The sequence below is a fragment of the Crocodylus siamensis genome, chromosome 2, assembly GCF_052110815.1.
Source record: "Crocodylus siamensis isolate JL-2025a chromosome 2, ASM5211081v1, whole genome shotgun sequence".
NCBI classification, from domain to species: domain Eukaryota; kingdom Metazoa; phylum Chordata; order Crocodylia; family Crocodylidae; genus Crocodylus; species Crocodylus siamensis.
Window position 1 is genome coordinate 276,123,014 of NC_143396.1, and position 23,121 is coordinate 276,146,134.

General features: G+C 47.8%; 1 long non-coding RNA gene and 1 pseudogene across 1 annotated transcript in view; one reads left to right on the forward strand and one right to left on the reverse strand.

The window, feature by feature from the left end:
* LOC149872236 (uncharacterized) overlaps positions 1-23,121 on the reverse strand; it is a 39,194-nt gene that overhangs the window by 4,902 nt on the left and 11,171 nt on the right. The window lies entirely within an intron of this gene.
* On the forward strand, positions 499-22,760 carry LOC149872237 (uncharacterized; annotated as a pseudogene).

Below are 23,121 nucleotides of genomic sequence, written 5' to 3' on the forward strand. Positions count from 1 at the left end.
GGGATCAGTATCTTGCTGGTCACCCAAGGGAAGCTCTTTGGCTACCGCTACACAAGCATCAGGGACATCTTGGTTTGACGGGACAGTGAATGACACACTCGAGTCCCTCAGCACACACCCTAGTGCTCGGCCTGTTAAGCGAACTTCCCGGGGCGGCGGGGGTCGGACTGATGCCACACACAGAACAGCTGGGTGCCGTCATTATCCGCATGGCTAGGGGCCTGGTGAAACTGTAAATGACCCCACAGTTCATCAGAGCTTCTGGTCGTCCGATGGCCAGATGCCCAAGAACAAACCTGACACCATAACTGGTCGTCCCTATCGTGATCTGCAGCCAACCATCCTGTTCGTGACGCCATGTTACAGGATCTTTCCCTGGTCGGGCTTACCACAGATTACGAATAGGTGGGAGAACAGTGAACAGGCTTGGTACCTTTTATTACTGAATATCAACGTAGCCGCACAGCCGCTAGAACTCACCACGCCTCACGCGCCCCAATGGTGCGCGAGACCGATGAACCTGGCCGGTGAGTGGTTTCTGGGGTTTCAGGTTGGCCACACCAGAGGCCGAGCTGTGTCCATATTAATCTGCCGTGATTCGTTCCGAGTCCGTTGGACGCAGAAAGGACCCTGACGATCAGGTGCAGGCTCCTTTTATAGCTTAGGTGACGTGCGGTGGTGTGATTGCGTGAGGCACCTTTCGATAGGCCCATGGCGCTGGCTGACTGGCGCTGGACTCCGCCTTGTGGAAAGTTCTAGCTACCGCTTCTCTCTTGCATTGCTGGCAGAAAAACAACTATGGTCTGCCTAGCAACTGTTACATAACTCTGTGTAACTTTTCTGACTGGCAAACATGGCCACTTAAACATAGTGATCATAACACTAACCTCATCTTGAAGACCCCCCAAGGTAGGGGAGAGCACCACCTCCCTTGGAAGCCCACTCCAGATTCTAGCAATGCTTACCATAAAGAAGTTCTTCCTGACATCCAACATAAATCTGCTCTCCGTCCGTTTCTGGCCATTGTTCCTAGTTACTTGAAGGGGTGCCCTGGTAAACAGAGCATCTCCTATTCCTTGCTGCCCCTGCCTGATGAATTTGTAGGCAGCCACAAGATCACCTCTCAGCCTTCTCTTGCGGAGGCTGAAGTGATCCAGATCCCCCAATCTCTCCTTGTAGGGCTTTGCCTGGAGGCCCCTTATCATACAAGTAGCCCTCCTCGGAGCTGTGGAAGAAATCAAGAACTGCCTTGTGGTTGAATCAGAACTGACAGAGCCAGCTTTTCTTTATTTAGAGCCATACTGTGATCACAGGGAGGATTCCATACAGCACGGGGAGTCACCTTTGTCTGTTTCAAAGGGATTTCTCACACTCTAAGTTTACAAGCATATTTATACTTAAGACTGCGAAAGAGGGGAAAAAAAAAAAAAGATGACGGACAGTAAATCACTAATTGTTAACACACACACACACACACACACTCTCTGTTTACTTAAAGAAAAGTGAAACGCTGTGCTTATAAAAACAGTTATCAGTTTCTGGTTTCTCAGAAAGAAAAATAAACAACATCTGTACACAGGGTGATATATCATAGATAACGAATTCTACAATGCTTTGTTTTTTCATCTCAAAATATTTAACCGAAATAAGTAGTATCAGCACTTCTGATCTGTCTGGTTTTTTTCTAATCAAGTAGGTCAGAAGCCCAATTCAATTACTCCTATGAGCCCTCTCAAGGATTGTCCACATCCATCTTGAAGCGCGGCACCCAAAACTGGATGCAGTACTCCAACTGCGGCTTGACTAATGCCACAGAGGGGAAGTATCACTTCCCTGGACCCGTTTGTCACGCACGCACCAATGCATGATAAAGTGTGGTTAGCCTTGTTGATCGCTTTGTCACATTGAGGACTCATGTTAATCTAAGAGTCAGCTATGACTCCAAGATCCCATTCCGCTGCCGTGCTGCTAAGGGTCTTCCCCAGCCTGTAAGTGTGCTGCTGATTCCTTCTCCCTAAGTGCAGCACTTTGCACTTATTTTCATTGCACTGCACCCTATCCTGTTATGCCCACTTTTCCAAGCTGTCCAGATTGCATAGGCAGGGTATGCTCAGAACACAGTTTCTGGGGCACACTGCCACTGCAGTGTGTAGCCTCCCCTTCAGTGCCTCAAAATGAAGTCCACATATTGGGACAGGAGCTGCCTAGGGCTAGCCAATACGAGATGCTCCAGAAAAGACAGCATCTTAAAGCTCACCTCTCTACAGAGCTAAGATACTGCCTGAATCAGAGCTGCAAGGATGAGACTCTATCCACCCAGAAATCAGTGCCCAGCAACCTCTCCTGAGAGAAGATCCTTACATCCATCCTTGTAGAGAATGGAGTTAGCCTAAGGCTCTCGCTTCTGAAGAGGTGACAGCACTGCCCTTCCCCTCAACCATTTCTGAAACAGTCTAGTGGTTAGAGCACTCACGCACAAAATGGGAGAGCTGGGTTTAATTCCTTCCTAAATCTGAGGGGTCCAAACTCACATCTTCTCTCACTTCCTTCTTCTCTTGAGGTTGAGCAACTGTACAGCAAAGAAAGCAGGATTAGTGGGACCAGAGAGGGAGTATTATAGCACCCCGTTGAAAAGGGGAGATCTGGTTTCCAGGACTGTTCAGGTATTTTACATTGAAATAGTCATTGGCACAGCAACTGGAACCCACATGTTACTTCTCCCAATTGAGTAGCTGGCCTTAAACTGTTCACATTGGGGCATTTCTGGGCACACAAAGAACTTTAAAGCCAGACACAGAGAAGCCCAATGACTTTCAGTACCTCCAAGTCAGGCAGCAGCTAAATGGAGATTCAAATGCACCTGAACCCTGCTTTAGGTACCTCAATCCCTTATTGGATCTAGGTGAGCAACTTGCCAATGTCATACAAGTAGTCTGTAGCACATGTGAGAACTACAGCCAGGCTCAAGTAGGCCCGACACCTTAACCCCAAACCATCCTGCCCTTTCAATCAGGCTGAAAGCCTTCTTTTGCCATTCCTGCACATTTCACCCTCAATAACTCTTCTGTAGACAATGAAGGGAAGCTGGTGGTGCCATCTCAAGGACAAACTTTAACTGGAGTGCCCAGTCACGTCAAGTGGTCTCCTGATAGTCCTTGATGCACAGCGCAAACAGTTCATCCTGGTAAGCGGGTCACCTGCCAAAGAATTAATTATATTCATCCAATCTAAAATCTCCCCTATAACATACATGGTAGGGTTGGGCAGTAGGTGAGAACATTTTTGTTTTCCCATATCCAGTGCAAGTTGTGGGCTGATAAAGAGTGCTTGCCTCAATTCCTAAATGGCTGCATTTCCACCAGAGTTCCTGTTCTGACATTTGTACCGTGTATGAAAGTCTCGTAATACCCGACCCCCTCCGTAGTCTCAGAATGACTTGCATTTCCACTCTGACATTACATGACACTGTTATTTAACCCTCTGTGAGGGACACTAAACAAACTTTTCAGTTCCTTTCTTTGTCCCCTTGCTCATTTCATTTTATTTTAGTCCCTTCTGTTTTTCTCGAGTGTCTCTGACCTTTACCAAAGTTAATAAATAAGCCTCACAAGGCTTGCAAGTGAGTTTTGTTTTTCCTGACTAATTTTGCCACTTCCTCTCGTATCAGACATGAGGACTGCCTGAACAGAATGCACATAAGCAACACTTCAGACCAGATTGCTAAAGGTCTTTAAAAAACACACTACTTGCACTGATTTCCTTGGGTGAAGTATTTAAAAACCTCTCAGGATCTGGGAGTTAGGAGTTTAAATCTCGCTGTTCTTCAAAGAGACAGGCTTGAGGGGGGTGTCTAAAGACTCAGATAGGTACCAAACAAGTGGTATTGAAATTGCAGCAAAGTATATTTAAATTAGGTCCCAGAGAAAGACTCTTATGGTTAGAACAGTAGGCAAAAGACAGCCCAGGAAAGTTGTGGCATGTTCTTCTTTGGAGGTAGTCGAAGAAGAGGCTGGAGAAGCATTGGATAGGGATGATTTAGGAGTAGCATTTCCCCATTCATGCACGTGTTAAACCAGAAGGACCCTGGAAGTCTCTTCCAACCCCTTTCCAGAAGGGACCAGGCATCCACCTCCTGTTCAAAGACATAGGTGCTACCTGTTGATTTCAAGTTTTAGTAACCGCATATTTAATGCCTACATCCTGAAAAATCTGGGCCCAAGGTCCCCAAGTTGCTTTTGAAAATGGGACTTGATTACTTTTGAAAAGTTTTACCCCGAGACATTGCCCAATAGATTACTACCTAAAAACATCGCATTATTGCTACCACAAAAGAAGCTCCACTGGAAGCAAAACTGGGGAGACTGCCTGTCCTTCCAGTGACTGGCATGTCATCTAGTTCTGCTGGCCCCATCTTCACTAAGGGGTCTAGCATTTCTCCTACATGTGGATCTGTAGCACTGAAAGCAACAGCAGAGGCTAGAAGATGATTGGGTGGGTGAAAAAGCTAAGAAATGGGAGGCTAATTATGTAATTATTATTTCATAGACATTAGGGCTGGGAGGGACCTCGGGAGATCATTGAGTCCAGCCCCCTGCCCAAAGGGCAGCAAGTCAGCTGGGGTCATAGGATCCCAGCAAGATAAGCATCCAATTTACTCTTGAAGGTGTTCAATGTAGGCGCTTGAACCACCTCCGCTGGCAGACTGTTCCAGACCTTGGGGGCTCGGACAGTAAAGAAATTCTTCCTTACTGTCCAGCCTGAAATGGTCTTGCAGGAGTTTGTGACCGTTCAACTCATCGTCCCATGGGGCGCTCTGGTGAACAGATGTTCCCCCAGATCCTGGTGGTCACCCCAATAAACTTGTAGGTAGCCATCAGATCACCCCTGAGCCTGCGCTTTTCCAGACTAAAGAGTCCCATGGCTCTCAGCCTGTCATTGTAAGATCTGTTTTCCTGACCTCTGATCATGCGCATGGCTCTCCTCTGGACTCTCTCAAGCTTCTCCACATCCTTTTTGAATTGTGGAGCCCAAAACTGGACGCAGTACTCCAGCTGCGGCCTCACTAAGGCCGAGTACAAGGGCATGCTCAAAAGGAACTGGCCTCTTGGGTAATATCTCTGGAGCAACAAGGGACTCTTGAAGTGATATGAGAAAAAACAAGAGAACTACAGTCAATAAGAGCAGAATTCTCATGGAAAGAAAGGTCCCTGAGCTTCCACCAACAAAAAGGTCAAAGTACTGAACATCTTTAAAGCTGCTGATTTCAATGGGAGCTGGGTACACAGAACCTTACAGAAGGTCTCAATACCTGGCAAGATTAGGCTCCTTATTTAGCTAATAACCACATCCAGCCACTAGTGTGAGTTCTTGTTGGCCGATTTGAAGTTGTGGGAATGATACCATGTTCTATCTTAATCCCTGAAGTCAGCCAGGGGCATCCTCCTGCTATTACCACCTTGGTACCAATTTCACCAGACAAGAGCAGGTGGGAGGTTGTTCTGCTCTGCTGTGGAACTCCACCCTCCGCCCCCTTTCAGGGCCTCAAAAATTGAAGAAGAGTTGCTGCAAGATCTTCCTACCTAAGCAGGCATTTAGCAAGCCAGATGAAGTTGGGGCCTTGCTTGAAAAGTTTGGGTATATACCACTGTCACAGGGACACTGAGGTGTCCCATGCCTTAAGTAAAGAAGGTGGGCTGCTGTCAATCAGCAGGGCAGCCCCAGGTGCTAGTTGCTATGGCAACCAAGTAGGCCATGTGACCGGAAGGGGGCAGGGCCGGGCCCTATATAAGCAGCTCAGGCTGGAGCCTGAGAGCAGTTCCCCTCTGGCCACTGCAGGAGCAGGAGCAGGAGCTCTGCAGCGGAGAGCCTACAATGTCAGTTTGACCGCTGCAATGATGCGAGGGGAGGGAGAGAGCCCCGAGAAAGCCAGCGTTGTGTGGTTTGCGTTATAAGCCGGTGGGCTTTTTGCTTGTGTTGTCGCCGCATGGCTGACGGTTGTTATGACTACACCAGAGGACTGGGTGAGGCTGTAGGGATGTGAGGAGGCCTCACAGGGGCTCCCCAGTAGCTTGGGGGTTCCCGGTGCCTAGCAGGGGGCACGGTGAGTAGTGCCGCAGGGGCGCATTGTGACGAGTGCCACAGGGGTGCTCAGCGTGGCTGTGAGAGGCGCGGCAAAGGCCCCAGAGAGGGGTGACAGGCCCTAGGCAGGCCGCGTAGTATATCAGGCCACCCCAAGGCAGGTGGCAGGTACTTTTGATAGGCACCCAGGACGGGTGCAGACCGAAGGGGGTTCCAGAGGGCTTCCACAGCAAGGGGGAACCCAAGGAACCAGAGGGGCCAGGTAAGGCTCCGGCCGCCTAAGCCTAGCCAGACTCACAGAAACGGACTAACATTAGTGACAGAATTCAGAAGGGGCCAGGCAAGGCTTGGGTCGCCTGAGCCCAAAGTAAATACCCAATGCGGATTGCGGGATAGGCTCAAGGACGCCCAGAGAAAGGGGCACTGGTGGCGGGCTGAGCCCAGAGGGCACTAGTGGCAGGCCAAGCCCAGGGGCACCAGAAAAAGCAGGTACGGGTTTTAGACCAGGCCCAGGGGTGCCAGCAGAGGGGTGCTAGTGGCAAGCCAAGCCCAGGGGGTGCCAGATAGAGTACTGGTTACGGGCTCAGCCCAAGGGGGCGCCAGACAGGGTGCAGAAGGTCAAGGACCAGACAACGTCCGGGAAGAACTGCGAGGCTTGGGACATGCTAAAGGGGAGGTAAGGAGGCACGCATAGCCCTTAAGGCAGGGGTGCGCAGAGGCACCTATACGGAATAGGGGTAGTAATATTCATACCGTTCACCAGGGAAAAAGGCAGCCTCTCATCTGAACCAATTATCATCAAAGACATGGCAGGCGAGAACCAGAGGGTGCCGAGTACACCTTAGGTGATGGTAGGGGGCGCTAGGGAGTCCACGGCCATTCCTAGGTCGCACCCCCCGACAACCACCTCATTTTAATATTGCATCTATTTTATTGTAAGCTTTCGTGAACCTTTTTTTGCGAGCCTTTTTTTGCAGAGGGTACCATCCATATAAGCCTCAAAGCTCAAGAGAGCTGCCAATTCCAAACAAATCTTTTCAGGCTGGCCTCAAGTACGACTGACTATCGCCAAATACAACAAAAAATGGGCTTCTTGGGCACTACGTATATCTTCAGTTGGCAAGTGCGGGGGATAGTGACTGAAGACCCATTCGTTCTCAGAAAACCTTTCTACTTCAAAAAGCCAAACCGTAATGAGCTTTATAGCAGCCTCTTTCAGGGAACATCCGAATTTCTGTTGTAGTAAAGGATATGGATATAGACTGCGCTCTAAACTGTCTTTCCAGTTATTCACTTTCATTTGTTAATAAACAATATCCAAATGAGGACATGTGAATCAAACTTAGGGGCAGTAATAATTCAGCATCTTAAGAATGTCAGAGTCTTGTAGAGGGGAAAGTTTGCAAGACAGGCAGACAGGGAAAAAGCAATGTTGGATAAACAAGATTGTTGATCTGCGTTGCAAGCTCCATGCCTGGTTTTACAGCTGCTGTCTGGGCTGAATTCTCCTGACTGCTTTGGCTCAGTTTTTAGTTAGGAGGTCTCGGGAGTTTTGAAGTTCAAAGCAAGAGTCAGCGAGCAACAGAATCCATATTACCAAAAATCCCCCCACCCTCCTGCAGTTATTAAACTACTAGCTTTTGTACACACCAGGCTATGAGCCAGTGGACTCTAAATCTTACTAAGTGTGAGCCCCACATCTTAAAACAGAAAGATTGTCACACAAGTTCTATCTGCAGCATATTCAGGACTGTGTAATGTCTCTATGGACACTGAAACAGCTGTTTATATAGAAAAGTAAATGTGTTGCAGATTTTTCCAGCGTGGATGCTGTTACTATCACTGATTCACTGGCCTCTTGAAAAGTAAAAGCACAGAAAGCCGCTAACTTTTACCTTTCATCCCCCTCCCCCCTGGCATAACCTTCTCTGCCTAGTGTTCCTTTTCCCGTTCCTGTTTGAGCCTCCCTTAGCCTTGGCTCCCTTCCCTTTCATTCCTGAACATGCCCATCACCCCTGTCCTCTTCTCTTCCCTAGATGCAATGACTTCCCGGAAATTCCTCTCTGATGACTACTCCCATTATACAGCAATAGTCCCAAGGCATAGTTACCTTGGCTCTTCTTCCTGGTTTCTAGACATTTTTGCTGAAGGGGTTGGACACATTTTAGAAGAACTGGAACCCAGGATCAGGGCCAGCACCCAGTTTGGGAAACTCCAACACAAGGAATCATCCACAGCAAAACATTATACTTGCATTACTCCTTTACTGATTACTTGTACACAACAAAGCAAGCCAGCCTTGGGAAACCCAGTATGGACTTGGGAAACCCCGCTCAAGTCACCAATACAGTGGGGTATTTGTACAGATGAGTAAAGGCACCCTAGTCAACAAGGAGAACCTGGCGCTTCTCCATTTGCTGGGGCTCCTAAGGCAGGCACCTTCACAGGGACATTTCTATCCATAAAGTAGAACAGGGAAACTTCATCAAATCCCAGCATTTGGGTGACTGAAGTGGCCAGCCAAATGAGAAAAGAGAAGCAGTGCACAGGACAGACAGACGAGTCATTGCCTCTTTACACCATATTTCTCACCAAAGAGACAGTAGTTGCTCAGGCTCAAGGTTCCCATCATTCAGATGCAAGTTTTGGGTGGCTTCTTCAAGAACAGGCCAACAAGAGCAGAAAACCACTACTTGGAAAAGAATCAGTCAGATGGGGAGTGGGATTGGGGATGTTTTGCCTACATGTGGGCCCTGCTTTTTAGTTCAGAGTGAGAAGCTCACTCACTGGGCTCCCCAGTACTGTTTTGAAGGATAGTTCCTTTGTGTCAAAAGGAAGGGAAGAGAAAACTGAAGCCCGCTCTGGAACTCCATGGGCATGTCTACCACACTGGGGCAACGGGTCCCAGTGAAAACAGGGCCAACCCCCCTGCCTACTCATGAGGCCCAAACTCAGAAGTTGCCCAAGTGAGTTATATGCCCAAGAGCAGCTGCTAGGGGCAAGCAGTGAGCTTCCAGGCAAGTGGGGCCTGGCATGCCCAACCCTACCTTTACTTGGATGAACAGACACAGTGGTGCTGACAAGCCCTATATCCAGTAGGCATGACTTCTCATTTTTATAGGTGGGGAACATGAAGCAGAGGACATCCATCACACAGGGGAAAGGTAACAACATCCATCATCCTCATTAGAGAGGATGTAAAGGATCCTGGCAACTAAACTACTTACTTCCCAGAGGCAGAGCCACAGCTGACAATCTTTCACCAGGAAAATTGAAGGGCTCTCATGCTCCGCCAAAGCTCAATCCCATCCATTCATTAATCAAGCACACTGGAAACTGAAAAGAAAAAAAAAAATTCCCCCCCACACTTTCTTCTTAAGACTGGAAAGGAAAAAAAAAAAGCCCAGATGTTATTTTGGGGAAGAAACATTCATGAAGAAAACTAACTGCAACAATTTTGGTCAGTGAAGAGTCCTGCATGTTCTCACACACCCCAGAGAACTTCTGGCCACATGGAGAACTGGTAAACTCTCTCACATTTCTGTGGCTGAAAACATCCGAGCCACAAGTGCATACTTTGTTTCGTGTCACCTGCAATAAACAAGTCCTGGGAAAGTTCAAGCCCCTTGAAGAACCTCTCCATGGGAAATGCTACTTTGACCGACAATGACAGGTCACTGCTGGGTCTGGATTTTAAGGACGCAATACAAGAATGCAAGTCCTAGTGCCAACAGCCAAACAGGCTCCTGAAGCCATCCAGCTTCTCATCTTGCTGGTCCCCGCTGCTCTTCCTAATAATACACACATCTGAAAGACCCATCACACCTGGTCCAGTCCCGCTCTCTAAATGGATACCAGCCTGTCAAGAAGGAATACAACAGCTGAACCCCACAGGCTGCTAAACTCTGTTGGACTAAGATTGCCCTTTGCACTGGTCATTCATTGTATGCCTATAGCACCTCTGTGACAAACCCAAGGACTGCAGCCAAGAAGCAAGTGGCACATACAGAGCAGGAGTGAGTGCCTGGGATTTGTCTCTTTGCCATTTGAGCTGTACCTATGAGGCTAGCTGCCTCAGCATTACCAAACCTTCAGAAGCAGACCATCTCCGACACCCCTCAAAGCAGTAGGCACCGTACAGCCAAGGCACATAGACCCTAGAACAGCAATTCCCAAAGGGTGTCACAGAAAAAAATTATCCTTTTTTAGCAGAGTCAACCCACAAAAAGACTCATGCCATGGGGGGCTCCTCATAGGTCTGGAAATTTGGCAGTGGGGAGGTGGTAACAACTAACTCTGTAAGTCTTCCCCTCCACTAAAATTTCCAAGCTCTGTGCACCCTCCCCATGTGGCAGGATTGGGCCCGTAGACTGACCCAACACCACTCATTTGGGCCACAGGACCCAAAGGTTGTATACAATTTGTATAGTGGCATTCACACTGATACCCATGCCTGTTTTGGGTGTCAGAAAGAAGCATGCCAACAATTTTAATTCAGGAAAAAAAAAAAAGTGCATCCTAGGTATCAAAAGTTTGGGAAACACTGCCTTAAAACAAGCATCTTGGCCCTTGTGAGCCCCTTTCCTGGTTCATTAAACCCATTCCTTCCCCATGTCCACCTGGCCAGGTGAGCTCAGGTGCCTCTTGTTATACCCTTCAGGGACCACACGACAGTTAAAGCAAGGAGCTTGTAGCTTAGCAAAGGAAATGTGTAAAAACTTCTTCTACTTTTAAAAAGCACACAAGGTTTACAGATAGATGGGGGAGGGTTAGAGAAGTGGGGAGAAACTAAATACTTATAGGTAATTCCTTCCCTTCATGCCCTGCTCTTCCTAAGGGGCTTTTTACAATCAGAGGTCTGCTCGGTTCAGGTTAGGTAGAGCCTCCTTCTGTCCCTCTGCAAGCCAGTGCCTCTGGCTTTTAGCAAGAACTGGCCCTTTCCACACAGAAACCCTGCAAACTTATAAGCACCATTTTGGTCACAAGTCCCAGTGTGAGGACATGCAGCTCAGCCATGCCGAGTTCACATCCAAATAACCTTGTTGCAGAGCAACGGGGTAAAGCAGGCAAGACTAATAAGCCAATAGTCCTTGGCAGCTGTTTGGGTGAAGCTTCCTGTGTTTGTGTGTGTGTTCTCCCCATCAGGCGAGAAACAACCCTTCCTCCTGTGAACTTGCAACAAGCCGTGCACAAGCCAACTCAGACTGGTTTTCAACCCAGGTCACCTAGTAGGTAGACAATGGAGATGTTCTACTCTGCAGTGGAGGCCTGACATCCAAAGTGACACTGAACAATGTGAAATTGCTAACCTGATCCAACCAGTACTTACTGCTATACATGGATTTACCAGCGCTTCCAAGATAAGTCCTAGAGACTGAATAATACCAGGTTTTGTCTGGACAATGTGTTTGCATGAGTTCAACTAACTTTTCCTTGTTAGCTGCATCTCTAAGGTTTGCCTTCCATTAAGGGGTAACAGCTTTGGAATGACTTACTAAAACCAGCTGCCATTGCAGCTCACAGTCATCTGGTTCATTAGGCCCTGACTAAGTATTCACTTCACAGCCAGACTGTGACTTCCAGGATGCAATCGCGGTCTTCCTTTTGTAGGCCAGGCTATTGAACCGAAATCTCAACTTACCCTCGAACTGGACTCATTCCCCCCACTACAGCCTGCCCCTTGAACAGCAAATACATAACTCCTTCAAGCTGTCTGTGAGCCTCTGGACTTTGTGCCAACAGAAATTTCAATTACTTAAACAGCTTTTCAGCTAGACATACACAAAAAATCCTACAGGCAAACCTGCTTTATCACTACTGCTTTGCCCAAACATGCTGCTATTTGTACCTGCTACCATGAGAAATGGGAGGAGTAGGGTATGGCCAGACATAAGCATGGACAAACTAGGCAGCCACTCAGGGCCTGGACAGAAAGGTGGCCCAAAAATGGTAATTTTAAAATTATTACTATCACTGTCTCTGGCAAAGGGGGACCCGATACTAGAAGTTCACTTGGGGCTGCCAGGAGTCTAGGTACAGTGCTGGAGCACAGCAAGGAAAACATGCAGGGGATGGAGTCAAACCACTGCTATTGGGTCCACAAGACTAACAGGTATACATTTAAAATTATTGCAAGTACAGCCTTTGCTACAGGGCCCTTTCAAGACAATGAGAGCACCTATCAACGATTCTTAACAGACAAATGTTTAGAGGAGTGCAAACGTTACATTTTCTCCACAACATCTTACTCTTTTACAGGGTAACTGTGTACGTCGCAAGCAGCAACCCCAGTGTGGGCAGCTTTGGATCCAAAAAGGGAGAAATACCAGAGACTTTTTTTGTTTGTTTTAATGTCTGCAAGCACCCAGCGGCAAAAAAAGCTGGTGCCCATGCTGGCAAGCCTGTTCCTTAGCTAACATAAGTTAGCCTCGCTCTATTGGTGGTACTACTTGCAAGGAAGGCAAGTCTCATTCCGGGTATTAAACAGGAAGGTCACGTGCAAGAGACAGGAGTTATTTATTTTGCTCTACCCAAACTGTCATGGCCTCTGGTGGAGTATAGTGTCATTCTTATGCTGCTGCTCAGCTGAATAGAGACAAACAGGACATAATCTAGATGAAAGAAGTAACAGTACCTCAATTCCTGTCCTGTCCACTATGGGGTGTGGGGGAGCACAAGACAATTTTTCCTTGTGCGTCAGCAAAGAAGGTCATTAGTTAGATGTAAAGAATTAAAATGACAAGGGTAGCAAAGTACAGGAGCAGGCTACCTGCGCAGGGGAACCTCCTTCATTGAGACTTCCATGCCTGGAATAAACAAACCCCTGGCAGGGGTGGTCCAGGTAGGACAGACCTGTTGCAGGACAGGAGGTTGAACTAGATGATCTCCCAAAGTCCCTTCCAGCCCTGCATTTCAGTGAGCAAAAGTAATATATACCAACTGAGGAATTGGTCCAGAATTTTCTCTACATATGGGCAAGAGTTTATAAAGAAAATGAAAAATGTTTTGTCTAAAAAGGGAAATTCCTCCAGCAGTGAATCTCTTACAGCATCCACCACTCTGGAGAGGGACAATAAATATTTGTTGATATGTGGAAGTAAAAAAATAACAGATGGCACTAGTCATCTTTTGCTTAAAAGGGCTCTCTGTAATTCATTCATAGGTCAAGGCAACAGATGTTTAGCATTTTGCTAATGAGAAGTGAACCCAAACAGTGAAAAATGCCCACCACGATTTTTCTAGTTTCCCTCCCTCCCTTCTCAAACAATACGTCACTTTTTAAAAGGAAACATTAGCTGTACCCTCATTGCCGATTCCTCAGGAAAAAAAGTATAGAGGGATGTGCTGGAAGGACTATTGCCATACAAAAGGCATGCTTCTTTCAGGGGAAACACAGCTCCCCCACCGAGCAACTCAACTCCTTCCCCGCTCTTTTGCCATTGGCCCAACACAGAGACAGATGGCCTCCAAATGAGGGAGAAGTAGTCTTGTCATGGTTAGGAATGAAAAGCATCACTTACAGAGCCCACGTGATTTCCTAGAATCGCTTCTTTTCCTGTATGCTTGCAGCAAGTCTTCATCTTTGCCAAAACTGGATACAAAACAGATGACGCTCTTTGTGGGAGAAATTAAAATAAGGCTGCGTCTGCCCCAGGTACAGTACTGACTGCATGAGAACAGACATGCCCAAGCTAGCTTCAAAATAAAGTAGCTCAGACCCTCATAACACTGCCTGCTGCAGCGTAGATCTCCTCCTGGATTAAGTTTACCTTGCTTCCCAAGAGTGTTTTGCAGGCTACCCTGAGCTCCCTGCTGCACAGCTATACAGCTGCTAGTGTCCAAGCTAGCTCGGTAGATCTACATTATGTTGCAGCCACGCAAGCTAGACAAACCATGAGAAGCAACCATCCCGTGCTAGCAAGCAAACACAAAGAAAGTCCAGCGGTGTGTATGGTGGCAGTTTCTGATGGCAAACTGAGGCGTGGAAGTGGCTCACCAATGCAGTTTCCCCAGAGTGCACCCTTGAGTTGCACAGCTTTCACAACAGCCTTGAGCCCTTCTCTTCCTGAACTCAACGTCCAGTCACCTTCCCTTCTCCCCCTCAGCAACCTGCGGCATCTTCTACCAGTTTGGCAGAGTAAAGACCACCCACGCTGCCATCTATTATGGATTGCCAGCCTGGGAAACCCTAAATATCAGGTTCACTTTCTTCCCCAGGGTCTCTCACTGTGCACGAGCCTGTCAAGTTCAGTCTACCCCCAGCTGTGCCCAGTTTCTCAGCACCTGTTCCAAGAGATGAAGACATGCGACAAGTGGCATGGGTAGCTTGTGTATGGCACATGGCAGATTGGGGAAGGGACAGGCAGCAGTGGCAGTTAGGGAAGGAAACAGAGAGCAGAGCAACAGATTGGGCAGGGAAAAAGGATCAGAGCACGCAGGAGTAATTTGTGGCATGCCTGCCAAAACGATTGGGCCCCACTGCCTTAGGACCCGTGTGGATGTGCCCAGGCTCCCCACCAGAGCAGGAAGAGCCAAGTAGCTCAGGGCTTGTCCTTTGAATCACAGGATAGACCCTCTGCTTCTCCTCATTCCCCTTCTTTTCTCTGCAATGCCCAGCCTAGGGAAGGGGAGTCCTGATATATCTGTCAGGCAACACAGAAGCAGCAGAGGTATGATGGATTGAGTGCTGGGCAGGAGGTGGGCAGATACAAGAGCTGGACTCCGATATACATACATGTGGAAGTGGGCCATATTGATAGTCACATGTGTATGCATTGCAAGTATGGGGAGGGTGGCGGGGCAGACAATTCAAGTATCCAAGAACAGACCCAACCCAAAACAATCTATTTAAAAAACAACTCATGATTTTGGGGTAAACTCCCATGATCTTCCACAATCTGACTCATGATTTTTGAGCTTTCAGATTGGGCAATCTTGCTTACATGACTACTAATAAAAAGCTATAAAAATACCAGTAACCAAAGCTGCACAATTACTATAAGCCTATTTCAGGGGCATCAAACATTATCTATGACATGACAGGAAGCACCTGCCACTCTCACAAGCCTGCATCTTCCCTAAAGAACGCACTCGTGTTTTCTGTACTCAAGTTATTCCTCTCACATTGGCTTGGCTTGAACGAGAACCAGTACCCTGCAGCAGACTCTCACACTGGCAGATCTGGGGACACGCTGAATGGTACCTGTGTTGTAAGAGGCCAAGTCATTCTTCAAATCCATTCCCAGTCAGCACAATTAGAAGAAGTGCTACCATATCAACAGACTTTAGATGTGGAAAGGACTTGCTTCAGGGGCAACACAAGTTCATTTTGCAGTTGAAGAAGAGTCTACCATTGACATCACAGTCCCCAAGTTTTTCTAGATATGCCCTAATAAAATTCCTTTCCCGAAACTAATCATTTTCCAATGTGGTAAAACTCTGGTAACCCTGAGGGTTCAATGAAAAGCCCGTAAGTTTCCTGCTCAGGATAGGACCTATTTAGAGTGGTTCATACATTACCATAGTTTCTTGAATACAAGAACCCTCCAATAATTAGATTCTACATGTGAAAAAACCATACAAATGTTATAAATTTTCCAGGTGTAGAATCCAATTGTTTGAAGGTGGTCTCAGATCCCCCCAGCTCCCTACAGCCTCTGCCCCTCCCATACTCTCTGCCCCTTCCCTCCTCAAACTCTCCCTAGTCCTTGCCTCTTCCCCCCATGCTCCCCCTTACTGTCAGACACTGCTCAACCCCAGCCCTAGTCAAAGCCCAGCTGCACCTGACAGGAAGGCAAGGGGAAGGGAGAAAGCCAGGAGGGTGCTGTGGGTCAAACTCTGGCCCCAATCCAGGCTCAGGGACAGGTCCCCCCCTCATCTTCGCATGAGAATATAAAGCGAGAGGCTTTTGTCCCCAGGCAGATTGGGGGTGGTGGGGCTCACCTTATATATCAGTAAATAACATACGTTCCAGCCTAATATACTTGGACCTAGGAGAAAGTTTAATTCTGAAGTTCCAGACATGCACAGTCTTTGCGGCAGTTCAGATCCATATCTGGTTTCAAATGCAGATCCAAATTCACCTGAGACTGTTGGGTTTCTTCTTTTAATGTGCCTTTTTAAGGGTTTGGATACAAAAGAGAAGTTAGCACACAGTCTAACGAGCTAGCATTGGGATTAATTATTCATGTGTCTTCATCTTTGACTGCAATACGATAAAAAAATTGGCAGGTACACACTTTGCTAATTTGTACCATAACTTGGGCCAAATTCTCATCTCTGATGCCTCACTATAAATTCATACCCACAGAGGTTAGAGATGGAATAATTATTTAATAATCTAAACCAACTCTGAGCAATTCTGGATTTATGCCAACTCAAGTGAAATTGGGACCCACCTGCCCAGGCTTCATTTCAGGAGGAAGTTGAAGGGGGGCAGTCAAGCTAAGCAAAAGCCACGAGAATGCAAAACCTTCCTAACTAGCAAAACCAAGAAAACAGTGGCCAAGCACATTTCCTCATACATGCTGTACAGAGCTCTCTGTTATACTGTATGCATTGGAACTGCAGCCTGAAACTGCCTAAAAAAGGAAACATTGTACGATATTGCACAGTGCAGTACTCAAAGAACATGAAAGTGTACTCCTAGTACCTCTTTCACTCTCTTGCATGATTTCTCTCTCCCTTAATACTTCTTCTTCCCCGTCTCTCATGAAGTTAAGCTATTGTAATTTTCTGATGACCCCACGTAGTCAGTTTTAGATCAGCTTGCGTGCGATTTTTCTGCCAACTTGAAAAGACAAAGTTCATGAAACATCCGAATCATGAACGCTTAAGTTTCCAGCCTCTAGGTTTGGATGACTGGGAAAGCCTATGCTCAGAGCTCACTAAAACTCTCTGCTTCTGGTGTATTCTTGGAAGGAATTGGACCTTTAGTAACAGTCACATTTACTGCTGTAGTTCTTAAGGGCCAATCCAGGCAGTCACCCCATTGTCCTGGACAACCTACATGCATAGAATAGTAGACAGCTCAAACAAACAAACAAACAAACAAACAAACAAACAAACAAACAAACAAACAAACAAACAAACAAACAAACAAACAAACAAACAAACAAACAAACAAACAAACAAACAAACAAACAAACAAACAAACAAACAAACAAACAAACAAACAAACAAACAAACAAACAAACAAACAAACAAACAAACAAACAAGTTTGGGAAGAGGTATGAACAGAGTGACCAAGGTGATGGCAGCAAACCTCACACCAATGTCAGGATATCTTTTCTGGTGGGTTCAGTTGCATTTGTGGTATCACTAGCTCATCCTTTCAAGAGGCAGGGTGTGAAGAGCAGGGGAAAGGGTAGACATGCAGGGAAGTTGCAGGTGGTTGGGAAAATGACCAATCAGGCCTGCACCACTGAAAGGTCTCTGCATGGTTGAAAGTTCCCACTTTGGCTGTTCCAAGCAGGTGGAGTACCTGGCTGGTTCTCCCCTCAAGGTCACATGGTGGGAAGAGACACTGCATGGGCCCAAGTCTTCCCATAAGGGGACATCCGATGCACAGGTTTGAGTCTACAGAGGATACTGCAGAGAAGAGTGGTCTTGGCCAGGCCTCGTCTTATAATCTGCAATCCCAGCTTTGGCTGCTCCTGCTGGAGTGTTATTTTCAGCTTTGTTGGTGGCCTAGAACAGGTCATGGACCTGCTCTGTGCCCAAAGGACTCCAACAGCAAAAGGGAGCATGGTCATTGCCAGGATGAGTGAAGAAGCCAACCCAATAGCAGGGTGGATATTGCCATATACCATCCTGCAATAACTCATGTTAACCAACACCAAGGTCCACATACCACTTAGATAAGAACTAGCAGCCAGGCCTGTTCCATTGGACTCATATCAATACAAGACTGCAGCCCCACTGAAATATGGGGAAGCACTTAATAAGTACAGTTTGCACAGATGAGCCCTTTTATCATTCAGTCCACAGGAGACCCAAAACACCGTAGAGCACTGCACTTCTATTCCGCTGAGGCACGTGGAAGGGCTGTACAATGCAGCTTCCTAAGATGAGCCACCTTAGCAGACCAAGAGAGGCCTGGCCTGATACCAGGCCAGTACCCACATGTTCCATCGTCCGGTCATTGGCTACTAAACTGGCACCCCCAACCGAGTGAGGAGGATACGTGGATAACCACAACAACTAAAAACAAGACCCATCAAAGGGCAAATGAGCTCCCTGCAGGCTAATGGCCATCCATACCTGGAGAGGAGATGGGCGCCACCAGGTCACTCTGCCCAAAGAATCACCAAAGCAACTCAACTAACCTAGAAGGATTGTTACAGCATCTAAATGCCCCAACAGTCGCAGGGGCCTCGAGACCGACTTGATTTGAAGGTGGGCCTAACTGTGGCTCAGGTGGATTGCTTCTGTGCACCACAATGCTAACCCACCTCCTGATTTTACCATAAGTTTCCTAATTGTCTGAACCAGAATTAAAAAAGAATGCTGATAACAGAGTTAAAAGAAACTAGTGCGAGCATGCAAGTGGAAAGCCCCTAAAGCCAGCACGCATGTCCGAACATGCCCTACATGTGGTCAGTACGTAATCTGAGTGAGGTATTTGAATTGGCAAAGCACGCATGCCCAGTCACGCACTAGGCAGACAATCATTATGTAATCTAGAACTTTCCAAAAAGAGAACCATATGATTGGCTATCTGGAAAGTATTTAAGCCAGCGCATTTCTGCCCAAGGCAGAGACCAGCTCTCGCAGAAACCCGGTTCGCATGAGCCCAGAGCTACTTCACAGGCTGGCTGCTTGTGACCGTCTCTCCGCTACCGCTATCTCCCGGCATAGCCCACCCTCGCATGGTTGACTTCATTCCGACCAACAACTCGTTTGTCTCCGTCTACTAGCTAATCGATTAGTTCGTTTTACAGTTGGTCGCTGTAACCAAGCTTGACCCGCTACACTACTGTTAATTGGTGGCGTAAGTAAAGGAAAAATAAAAAAAGGGTTTTTTTGCAACCATACAAGTATCAACTGCCTGACTCCTCACCGCTAGCCCCCACCTGCTCGATCATGTTGGCCCAGACCGTGACCAGTCGACCTGGTCGCCACATGGCATCACGAACAGGATCCAGGGGAGGCGAGATAGAGTCAGAGTCAGAGCTGATCCGCTACTGCCCATGGCATAGTGGGGAGCGTCCAACGACTGACTCAGATGATCTATAGGCGCATATTGTTTACCACCAAGCAGCCAGTTCGGCCGCACCCACAGTGAACAGGTACATTTCCCTTTGCGGGAGTGACACTAACGGGAAGGAGTTAGCTGGACGGCCCATTCCTAGCACCCTCGGCTGCGTAATGCAGGACTGACCCCAAGGTTGTCTACCGTCCACAGGAGGAGTCTGGATCCCTATCCCTTGCCCGCGTTAAACCCACGGGTGCAGCATGTCCCAGCCCAGCCCAAGAATTTGCCCGATGCGCCTGGCACAAAGAGGGAGGTGAAAGCACCCCTCTGGACAAGTTTACCTGTCCGAACCTCTCGCAAGGATCTAGGGGGCACGAGCTACTAAACCAGATCCACAAAAACCTAGAGGCTGACAGGCGGACAGCCACCAAGTGGACCGGCCCGAAATGGGACAAGGGGAAAAATGCTTAAATGTTCTGTTTCGTGCATATATGTCAGGCTGTTGAAAGAGAACGCAGATCTAGAGGTGCAGCTAGAAACTGCTGCCCAAGCTGCCACAGACAATGTAGCTGGACCACCATTTCAAGATGGCGCTGACAAAAAAGGGAGCTCAAGTGAGGCAGGAAACCCCGTAGAAAAAAAGCGCGCCAACATCACCCACCTGGAGCCCGCCTCCTCCTGCAGCCATACAGGCAGACACACCTGTCGGGGACAGGCACCCCGGTGTCACAGTGGGCTGAGCACAAATGAACAGGTGGGATTAGCGGTGAGGAGTCAGAGCGGTTGGGAGGTGTACTGTTTCAAGACAGAACAAATTTTATTGTTTACTTATGCTACAAGATGGTGGAGTAGCGTAGGCAGGTCAACTTGGTTACAGAACAAGAACAGTAAATGATAACGAGAAGCGATGATCGAGAAACGAAGCCAAGGTCAATAACAGTGGCGGTGACGAACAACAAGAATGAGGTAACCGGAATGAGATGAACAAGTCGTAAACATAGAACGGATGCCGAAACATAGATAACCGGAACATGATGAGTCAAATGAATAATCAGAACAATGAACGAGTAATGTAGCAAATGAGTAACGATAAATCAGTAACAAATAGTCGAGATGAGACGAGAGCGTTTCTATAATGGGGTACGCTGAGGTACAACAGGGGCGGGGAGACCAGTAGAGCTCTGGGAAGCAAACCAGGCCTCTAGGCCCAAGAGGCTCTCCTGAAGTAGTCTCTGTGGTACCAGTCTCTGCTTAGGTCCGGTCTGGTGTCTGCTGTGGGTGGAAACTTACAAGCCTTATATATGATTCAGCTATCCAAATCATATGGCTTCCCCTATGGAAGTTTCTAGTGTGTTCTGGTAGAAGTCTGGGCATGCACATGTTGCCAATTCAGATTACCTCATGGCAGAATCATGATTGACAAGCGTGGGGTCAATTATGGGGCACATGCTGGCCATGCTCACTAGCTCTCTGGGGATTTTCCACAGCTTGTCTGCGCTTGTCTCTGCTTAACACTGTGTTAGCTAGCACTCTTTTTAAAATTTGGTTGTGACAACACCCAGAGGAGGCAGAGACCAAAGAGGCCAGCAAAACTGAAAGCAATGCAGGGACAGGTGCAGAAAAAGGCACATTCGCACCACCGCAGGACACTCCACCACCGCAACTGTATCCCGATCTCACAACGGCACTGCCTATTTCAGTGTGCAAGCGTGTGATGGGCCTGCAGGGCCAAGGGACACAGATCACTGTTACCACATGCACACGGGCCGAAACAAGCGACCCAAGAGAAACCAGTATCAAACCTGAAGAAACTCTGATTGTCTGGCTCAGACGTTTAGTCGCAGAGGCAGGAAGCGAAACTATAGACCAAGATGAAGCAATGCAACTAGTACGCAATACCGCCTGGAGTAAAGGGAAAGTGGTAGACCCTGTTCCCGTACTCTTAAACAACCATGGGCCCATACCACTCCCAGCCTTAGTGGTTGAGGCCCTGCAACAGAAGATACACACCTGGCACGAAGGTTCACCGGACCACTCAGATGCAAGCTCCCTAGTGTACGCGATACTCGGAACATCTTATGCTGCCTGGAATCTGGCTCAACAGGCTTTGAACCTCACACCAGCCCAAGCGCAAGGGGTCTGGCCCCACCATTTTGCCATGAACCCAGGAAACATGCCCTGCCTGCTTGAAGCAGTGGAAGCAGCTACCAAAGTCTATGGGGGAAACCCAGAACCTAACAGCCAGACTGCTACTAAACCCATCAGTAAACGGCCCTGTAGCACATGTATTAGGCCAGATGGGCTGACTCCAAGGGGCAATGAAAACCAAAACCCAAAAAGCACCGCTCCTTGTCACCAATGAAGGATCGAGCACCTCCTCATCAGCCTACCCAGCTGAACGCGCTCCCACTCGCCCTAGTTGGGTCAACCAGCGACCTCAAGCCCGCGGTCCACCACCGCAACGCACCCCAGCAGAACGGGCGATGTTTGGGTTCCTGCTCAACAAATCTGACTCAACTAAGGCCCAGCTCAGAGCACTTGGGGATGAAGGGCAAAGAGTCCTAGCCCAAACACTTGGGATTAATCGAACCCAGCAGCAAGGCAAAAAAAACCCAAGTAGTCGCCGGCTGCTCAACTGGCAGCGCTCCACAACTCACTGATCCCGATCCTCATTCATACGCTACCATCATCATACGGAACCCCGACCAACCACACAGTACAGTACCAGTAAGATTCCTACTTGATACTGGGGCTCAAGTAAATGTCATTAAACAATCAATACCCCACAAGAAAACTGGAAAAACCATGATGATTCAAGGCCTTAACGCCATCACCACAATGAACAAAGTAAAATTCCTTGTCAGTAAATCACAATAAGTATCTCAACGCAGTGATAGGGGGCATCAACCTCCTAGGTATACCTGGCATTCGAGTCCTCAACCTCAAAACATCAGGTCTTAGAAGCCCTACCAATCACTATAGCGGCAGAAGATCGACACCAGCCGACATTGCAAAACATCTCAACGTGGCGATATACACCCATCCCCACAAAAGCACACCTTCGCGACTCCCTCGGCACCCTGCTAGCACATCTAGTCCAACAGCAGTGTATCGCCCCAATCCAAGCAAGCACACACCTGTCACCCGGATGGGGAATCCCAAAGCCTGGAAAACCAAATGAAGTGCGCCTGGTCGTAGATTACCGTGAGGTAAACAAATGCTGTACCACCCTGTCCCAGGCAACCCCTTGCACACTACTCCAAGGCACCCAAGAAAATGGCACAGTACCAAGCTCATTTGTGGATAGGCACTACTCTCGACCTTAAAGATATGTTCTTCTCACTCCCAATCAATGACAAAGACAGAGTCCTCAACATGTGCATAGGAGGACAAATGTTTAAATAGAAAGTCTGACCACAAGTGTATTACAACACACCAGCAATAGCCACCAGTGCCATAAACAAACAGCCTCCAACAGTTTTATAACGAGAATCCAAAAAGTAAAGAAGTAAGAATTTGGAGCTATGTGGACGACATAGCCATCATGGGACGGGAAGAAACAACAGTACGGAAGGTTACCAAAGATCTAGTACAGCACCTTACCAATGACAGCTGGACAGTCAACACAACAAAATCTTGCCTCAAGCCCACTGACAGCATCATCTTTCTCCGGATGACCTTCACCAGGACTACCCGCCACGGAGCAGCTCACAAACAACTCGACAATCACCACATGGGAAGACAGAACACCGACAACAAAAACTGAGTTCCAGTCCCTCCTTGGACGCCTAAATTGGCTCTGCTATTATACCAAGCTGAAGCACCTACCTGTACTTGCACAGGTCCA